This window comes from Phaethon aethereus (assembly GCF_964289735.1).
Source record: "Phaethon aethereus genome assembly, chromosome: 12".
Taxonomy (NCBI): domain Eukaryota; kingdom Metazoa; phylum Chordata; class Aves; order Phaethontiformes; family Phaethontidae; genus Phaethon; species Phaethon aethereus.
In genome coordinates, this window is record NC_138588.1 from 20557785 (window position 1) to 20566565 (window position 8781).

Here is an 8781-nt window from a genome sequence, read left to right on the forward strand (position 1 = left end):
CCTGAGTAAACTATAGTTATCTGCTGTGACTGGCAGAAAAAGCAGCAATTCTTTACCATGCAGGAAGCTAGGAAATCACTTCTATTCCACATATAAACTCAAAAATCATTTACTCAGTGTGAGAAAAAACACACAGACCATCACAGCCAACAGGCATAAGGCACCTTCCCAGCAGAGCTGATTATCACCCAACAAAGCATATTAATGCATTTCTAAGGGAGATAGTTGGAGATCACACCAATCAGAAATAGAAGCTTTCACAACTACTCTTTCAAAGACAAGAAAAATGTATACTGTACTCTATGATGACAACGTGCTGAAAATAATAAAAATCCACACACGAAATCTGAATTCTATGAAAACTTACATCAGCTTCACATGCAGAGTTTAAAACACAGACATAACTTGATGCTATAGAGGAAAAACAGTAATGAAAAAGTGGTGGTGTTTTGCAAATTCTCTACTATGTCAAAGTCATTCCTGTTGGTATTAAGAGAAATTTTCTGCTCAAAGCAAATAATTATTACTTAGAAATATTTTGGAAACAAGTACAAATGCAAATTTATTGGTGTAAGCGTGTAACTACAAATGATAACAGTAAAACTTTTGACACTTGAAAACAGTAAAAACACTCTACTACAGTACAGGTAACTAATGTGCATTTTTGTAACGTCACATCCCATTCGTCTTTACTTTCAGTTGTCCCTTTAATAGAAAAAGGACCTCTAATGTATGCAAAATGCTTTTTCATATAAAGTCATTAACACAAATGCAAGTTTGAAATTCAGCTCAGTTTTTGCATAAGTATCCTTTTAACTAGTACGTATGACAGATAGGGAGCGTATGCTGGTTGTTACAAGGGAAGAGTCACAAGAAGTCAAACACGAGAAATCAAACAGAATACCACTCCTGATGTGATAGTTGCTCTTTGTTTTGAAATACTCCACAAAAAAGCTAACAAAAATCTTTCTTACAAGGCAGTTGGTTTACAGCACCAAAGTAACCCTTAAGTCGTCTGCTACAAGAAATGAACAAGTCAAGTATTTAGCCAGTTCTTTTTTCAGTTTCACTAATAAAATTTCAGCTTTCTAATTCAATTCACGTCCATTTAAGCTAGTCCACGCTAAGTTGTGCTGACTCTTACTAACAATAAGAGCACAGAAAGCAAAATTGAATTCTGAATCATTTACTTTTCAAGTCTGCCACTGAGATATTCCTTAGAAAAAAGAGTAACTCTGAATATGAGTTATATTTCTGAAGTTAGTTGGCACAGGGAAAAAAATACAATAAATGGCTTAACCTATTTTAAGGAATGTTTAGCTACACATTATCAGAAGTGATCAGAGCAGAACCATGCAGCTGTAACCCGAGTCATGTTTTACGAACAAGGGAATACAAACAAGACAAGCAGCTGGAGCGGCCTCATATTCACTGATGCACATCTTTCTCCCTAAAGCTATGAGGGCCATTTTGTCAAGCAGGATGAAGCAGAACAAAAGTGGCTCTGAAAGCGCCGTTACAGGCATCCAGATAACTACATATAGATGTACAGCTAAAATTACCAATTAGTTTACCAATTGGCTGCAACGGATTCGATTGGTTTGTAATTAATTCTAGTTACTGGCGCATACAGCAGGACGGTTGGCGCCATCCCTTTGTCCTACTGTCACACAATACTGGCGCGCAGGGCTCTGGGGTCTGGGACATCAATACAGCTCTCTAGCTCACCTACGGTACCGAGTGTAGCAGATATACCCTGTGGTGCTGAAGCGGTGGAAACTTGTACCACTTGAGAAGGTGCTGACAAAAAGGAACCTTTATGGGGTAGACTATGGCTGCACTAGAGTCAAAACAATTTTAAATCCCATTATTTTTCAAGGTCATATCCATCCCGTACAATTTTTAAAGAGCCAGTTCTAACTAAAAAAGAAAGCAATACTGTTAAAAAAACAACACTTAAAGGAAAATCAGGGACATAAAACTAAACACATTCACAGTACAGCTCCTGTTTCTTTCTCCCCTCTGATCAATAGTCCTGCACATCAAAAAGCTTTTTTTGTGCTTTTCCTTGTTTTCTCCAGCTCTCAGTCATTACTTAGGTTTCTATGCATTTATCTTAAAAGTTGTACTTCTAGTCTCTTCAACTGGGTGATCATGTTAATTACTTTGCAATCAATAAGGATCTCTAATATATAGAGTAGCTACATCTGAATGATCCTATGTTCCTGAATCAGGACAACCTTGACTTGGGTCCTAGATAGGCCCATTATAATCCTTAAAAACAGAAGTTCACTTGGTTTGGAAATCCCATAACGGCTTTGAAACATCATCTTCTCCATTTAGTCTCCCATTCTCAAACAAGGAGGAGGAAAACAGGGAAGCACAGAAGACTGCAGGATTTTAAGGTTACTACAATTCAAAATAGTAGAATGCATGTCAGACAAATTAACTCAGTCACCACATCCACACTTTAGCTTATTCTCAAGGCTAGAAATGTGTGGTTTATTTTATAAACTATGCATACCTTATATTGTTTCATTATCTATACCAAATATTTTAGATTATGTATTTATCAAAATTAACTCCATTTTCTTGTAGTGGAGTACATTTTCAGCAGGCAACCTAAGTTCCTTGTTTCTTTCTTTAAATTTATGTTTTTAAGGTTAACCGGGTGTTTCGGTAATTTGACACAAAAATTGCTTTAATAAATTCCTTGTAGCCTTTTTCATACAGTTGAATTACAAACACTTAAAGCCAGCTCTGGGGTTAGGTTAAACAAAGACGATTGCCAAAGCGGTTCTTACAACTTTGGGAAAGGATGAAAGGAAGCAGCTCCTCTAGCCAAAGGACTCTCATTATACCAACTTCAGTACATGGTAGATAATATTTTTTTTATATATATATATATATATAAAAAAAGACTCTAAAACAGATGCAGAAAGGAGAAAACCAGGATAATTTTCCAGTAACTGAAGTTCTCCCAATGGTATGCCTTTTTAAATGCACTCACTCTGTCTTTGCAGAAGCCACTAAGCTGCAAACTCTATATAGTAAAGCTGCAGCAACACATGGCCTCTTCGATCCAAGTGTCAAATGCACCATATCTGGCCTCAGTTTATTCCTCATTGATTCACCTACAACATGACAGCCGTAAGCCACTATCTGCCGAGGATATGCTCCTGAAAAATGTAACCGTTACCAAAGTAAATTTTCTCCATAAGAATGAATGTAGCAGTCAGGGGGCGCATGCAGGGACTTAATCACACTATTTACACAAAAAAAAGTTAAAAAAAAAAAAAAAAAAATTTATACATATGATGCAAAGGACGGAGAAGCAGGAATAGGATTACCCAGACTGCCAACTAGAAGAGATGCTGACTTCAGTACCTGACTTTTTAGAACAGATTACCATTCTGAACGGTCTCATCCATTTCCATCTGTGAGACCGAATGCCCAACCATTACCCCACTTCCCTGTCCTTCACCGTTGACTCATCTGTGGAAGATGACAAATGTAAATGTCCAAAAAGAGGCAGGAAGAACGCTCACAAAAGAGATTTTTCACTTGGCATTGACTGCCACAATATGGCCGCAGGGTACTTCTTCAGAAAGAGACATAAACATGCTCTTCCCACCTATCTCCAAATTCAGAAACAGAACACACGTATTTTTTATAACTGAGGGGTAAGTGGCAGCCTAGCATACTTCTGACATATTCCAACTGCAGAATTAGACCTTCTCAAACAATTTGAATACATATTCCATAAAACCCTATTGATCTGAGAGACTGTCTTGCGAGAAACACTGAAAGAATCACACATGTTCTAATATATATATTATTCGCTTAGGCTTTCAGGGAAACTCGTAATCACCTTGGTTTTACTGAAGAAAAAGAAAATAGATTCAATCATACAGAACAGAGTTCATTCCATGCTGAAATTCTCCTTCAAACTGGAAATGAGGTTCAAAGAAGGAAGACATCAGTACAACAAGGTATTAAGTTAATGCTCAAAATGGTTACAAAATTGATAGAAATACACTTAATAGAAGACTCTCATGGGAAAATAATTAGCAATTAAAAGAATTTAGGTGTAAAAAGCAAAAGATGATGAATAAACCTGAATTAAAAAACACTTTCAGATTTTGCAGTTTGGGTTGTATTGGGTTGTTTGGGTTTTTTTTAATTCCTTTGAAAGCCAAGATTTTTTTCATGCAGAGGAATCCAGGACACTGGAACACAAGCAATGTACCTAAACAGAATACTTAAGAGGCCTGCAGAGAACAAATAAATTACCTCATAATCCTTTCTTGGGATACCTTTCTTAGGGTTTGTGGCACTACAAGGAAAGAAGTGAAACACATATAACAAATTCTCTCTTCCAAAAAAACTTCAGTATCAAATCCTGATTCTGTATTTTTTGCTCCATGGCATCTGGTACTTTTCACATTTGTAAAGCTGAAAAGCGTGGAGAAAATAAAAAAAACCCAAAACTTATCCTCCAAAAAAAGTAAGACAGACAGAGTTGAATTGGCTCTTACCAGTGGAAAGAGGATCAAGATCATGTTGGATCAACCTGACCATTATACTGCATTATTGCAGATTTCCTTCTCACTGAAGTTAGGAAAATCTTGGGTTTTTTACCTTCAGCTCCAACACATTTAGAAACAGTTTTATTTTCCTGGCTGTCTTAAAAACCAGTGATCAGCCTGGATGACCACGGGCTTCAGTCTGCATGCATAGATTGAAATCATTAGAATTAGCACACCCGGAACCACAAGCAGCGCTCACAAGACATTCTCAGCAAGAGATGCCAATGAAGTAAGTTCCTTCTGGGAGGCCTTCAATCAACTCCCATTCTCTCACAGATTTCACCCTAATTGGAAGGCCTTAACTAAAGTTGTTTCAGCTGGTTCTTTCACGTAACAACATCATGTAACATGTCAAATCTTTTAAGGGAAAGGCTTTACCCACCTCTTTAGAGTATCTTGTTGCTGTCTATGAGAATCAGAACAGAACTTCATTGCTGAATTTTCCATTTCAGAAGAGGGAATAAGAATCTCAAACAGAATTAAACTGTTTTCACTGAACTATACTCAAGGTAGACTGATATAAGAATGTATCTGTAAGCTTCAGAAACCAGGAGAGAAACTACCCTAGCCAAAACCTTATAGAAATATACCAATGAGTAATACTAGGTAGAAAGACAAAAGTTTGTACAAGCATTAAGTAATGCTAAACAGCAACTTAAAAATAATCTAGAACTAAATTTTTACATAATAAAATTCAGTTTTGAAAGGAACAAAATAGCTGGAACCATTAATTCATCCTAGGATGAAAAAATCCCAACAATTAAATTTAAAGTAGTTTGAGACTCCTCTAGCCTTACTGTATCCTTAGTTGCTGGATGCAGTTGCTCAATTTATGTAAGTGGGTGGTGTCTTGGTTTTATAGATATACATATATATAAAAAAATACATGTATATTAAAAATACAAGTAAACGCTGAGACACCTGAAGACCATAAAGAATAGCAGCAGCAGACACATTTCTCTGTTGCATTAACCAAAATTTCACTGGCCAAAATTGATTACAGAATCTGCCTTCCTTCATCTACAGGTAATTTTGGGCTTAATTCCTTTTCATATGCAGAAAGAGATTTAAAGGCATTACTATTTCTTTTCTGCCTAAGCTCGCCATCCAAACCTGGAAAATACTAGGTAATAAAATATCAATATAAACATTAGACATACAGTAACCTAGCTAATGCACAGGCTATCCATACAATTTGCATTTTGAGATGTTGAAGGTTATAGCCAAATCTATTAGAATTTACCTAATCTCTGTCTAACACTATTGCACAAACTGATTTACGTACAGTAAGATGATGCTTAAACTTGAGCTCTGTTTTATAAGTAATTCAACCATGTTCATTGTATCTTTATATACAAACCGTCACAGCCATATCTATATAGCTATATACGTGACTTGAGAGTTCTGAATTCCAAATCAATAGCAAAACACCAACTTCAGCAGTGCCCAAAGCCGAGAGAAAATATACACAACCAGTGATCCTCTTACACACATTTCCACTGTTTATATCCTTACCACAACCCTTTCGTCTGCAGTTTCAACCACAACCAGCCACTAGAGTCCTTTACAATTTGGGAGCATTAAACATTATCTTCAGTGACAACGTAATCAATAAAAGTATACCAACTTGTAAAAATAAAGCGAGCAAAAGGTACAAAATAAAGAATCCAACACTTCTATACCAAGTTAATATGAAGGTTTTAAATGCCAGAAATTGTTATATTTCATTTTTACACAGGTCGTCTTTTAGAAGAAATCTTTAGACAACCGAAATGTTTAAATAGAACCGCACATGCCCATTTGACCAAGACATAAGTTTGAGGAGATATCACTTAAAAATCTGAAATTAACGAAGTTTTTGATAACGTGGATTTATCTTAATAAAGAGGATTTTTCAAAACACCATTTAAAAAAACAAAGAAGGAAAAGTTAACAGTTTAACCATTTTGGTTCCTTATACGTCCAGTAGTAAAAATAAAAATGATACTTCATGAAAAGAGCTAACAAGACATTCTGTCAAATGAGTTTGAAAAGCAAATGTGGCAATATGGAAATCTCATTCATTAAAATCCTCTCAATTCTTTAGGTATAGCAGAAATACATTAATCCATTTTCAACTGAGCTGATGTGTCTGTTGGGATCTCTTGTAACATTTTAACCACTTGCTACTTTTCTATGTAATATAAAAAGTTTACAAAGAACAACATAAAAGTCAAGCTAAGCCATTCTCATTTTTAGCATGAACCTTAGTAAAAGTTCCTTACAAACGGAATTTTCATCTTAAAAATTAAAATACTCACAAGACCAGTACTGTCATACATAAAAATGGAAAAAGCGTAAGAATTAGCTGAACTCCTCGTGCCCAAAGAGAAATAAAAACAAAACAAACCACAAAACAAACCATCAAGCAAAAAAGCCTAAGGGATTCTACAAACTGTGGATCTAGTTGAGCCTGTTTTCCCATGTTCTCCTTACTGGTCTCTCTGGTGCCAGAAATGACACAATGACATGCACTTCAATTCTTATTAATAAAAAACAAAACTAAAATAAGCCCACAAAACAAAAGACAATGACACACACAATCCCTCCTTCTTCAGTTGGTACATTCATGTTCTCTTGCTCTCTCTCTGAACTGTCTGGTGTCTGATAAAGATTGAGTGGCAGTTTCTTCTGCCATGGGAACCTTAACAGGATGTCTTCTTCTTCCAAGCTAGTCACCTACTGTTATGAAATCTATAATGACTAAATTAATATAAATTGGTCTACTGATATTAAAAGTTATGGCAACTATAGACAGAAAATCATGGCTATACAAGGACAGACAAGACACATGGTATGACTGCATTAAACCTGGCCTCCTAAGTCCAAAAGCGTAAGAAAAGACATTATAGGCGTTATTTTCCTGCCAATGAAGCTTAAAATATTTTGCCATACCACGTCTACGTTATTGGTATCCTACCGACAATAGCAAAGTTAGGGAGATACCTCATCAGACCACATAGAATTCACATTATGCCATTATTCACACATACCTCATTCAGAGACATAAAAACACTTTGCACCCTCACAGTCCTCACAGCACTTTCAAGTGGTTAGAGCCATCCCTGGAATAACATGCAGAACCTTGCTACAGCCATCTTTCCTGCAACAGTGGACAGCCAAGCTAACACAAATCAGGGAGTCTACATTCTGTTCTTTGCTTTAATGTTTTCAGGTAGCAAGAAAAGGCACGACCAGAGACCTTGCAAGATTTGACCAGACACAATCAGAACAGTCAATACAAAGTATGAAACTTGGTCCTTGGGAGTGACATGGTAGCCATGTACAGAGGACTACCAAAGCCAAGGCAACAAAACAAGTAAGTGTTTTAGACAAGCAAATGATGATTATTTACCTAAACTGAGTCACACATGGACAAACTGTGATGATTAAACCAAAGACTGAGTTAAGCTATTTTTAAGGCAGGACATAGGCCTTCTACTAATCTAACATGAACTCTTGAAACAATGTCACATGAGTGCTTCTTAATAAATATCGTTTGCCAACTGAACTCTCAGACTAGATCACGATTTTAATTTATGAACTCCTAAAAGGCTGAGGTACTACAGCAAACACTTTCTATATATTCCATAATATGAAAGCTGTGCTTAGACAACATATTTCAGCTGATGGAGGACAGCAAGCACTGGCTTTTCAGGATCAGAGGTGAGGAAGACTTGCAGTTTCCACAAGGATCTGTTGTTCATTATCACTAATATTCCATCCAAAATTAAAACATACCTCCACACTAATGATGAATTTGATCACTCCCTAGTTGAAGCGTATGTATGTAGTACCAAAAACGTTATATGCCTATTTATTAAGAGTTAGGTAAAACGCTCACTTCAAAAGACAGCAGTTAAGATACTCAGCTGCAAGTGATTAGCTAGAACACGTTGACAACTTCACCTCTGGTAGAAACTGGACTGTATCTGTCAACAATAACCAGCCCAAAATAAATGATGACAATCAATAGAATTAATAGAAGTGAAACATTATTAGTAAAACTGATTTGCAAGACTCAACAGTTTTATACTTCATAGCTTAATAAGCAGAATATTTAGCAATTTATCAGAAGAGTAATAACCATCATTTAAGAGTAACCTTTAAAAGAAAACCTCACAAACAAAAGATTATGGCACAAACGCATACT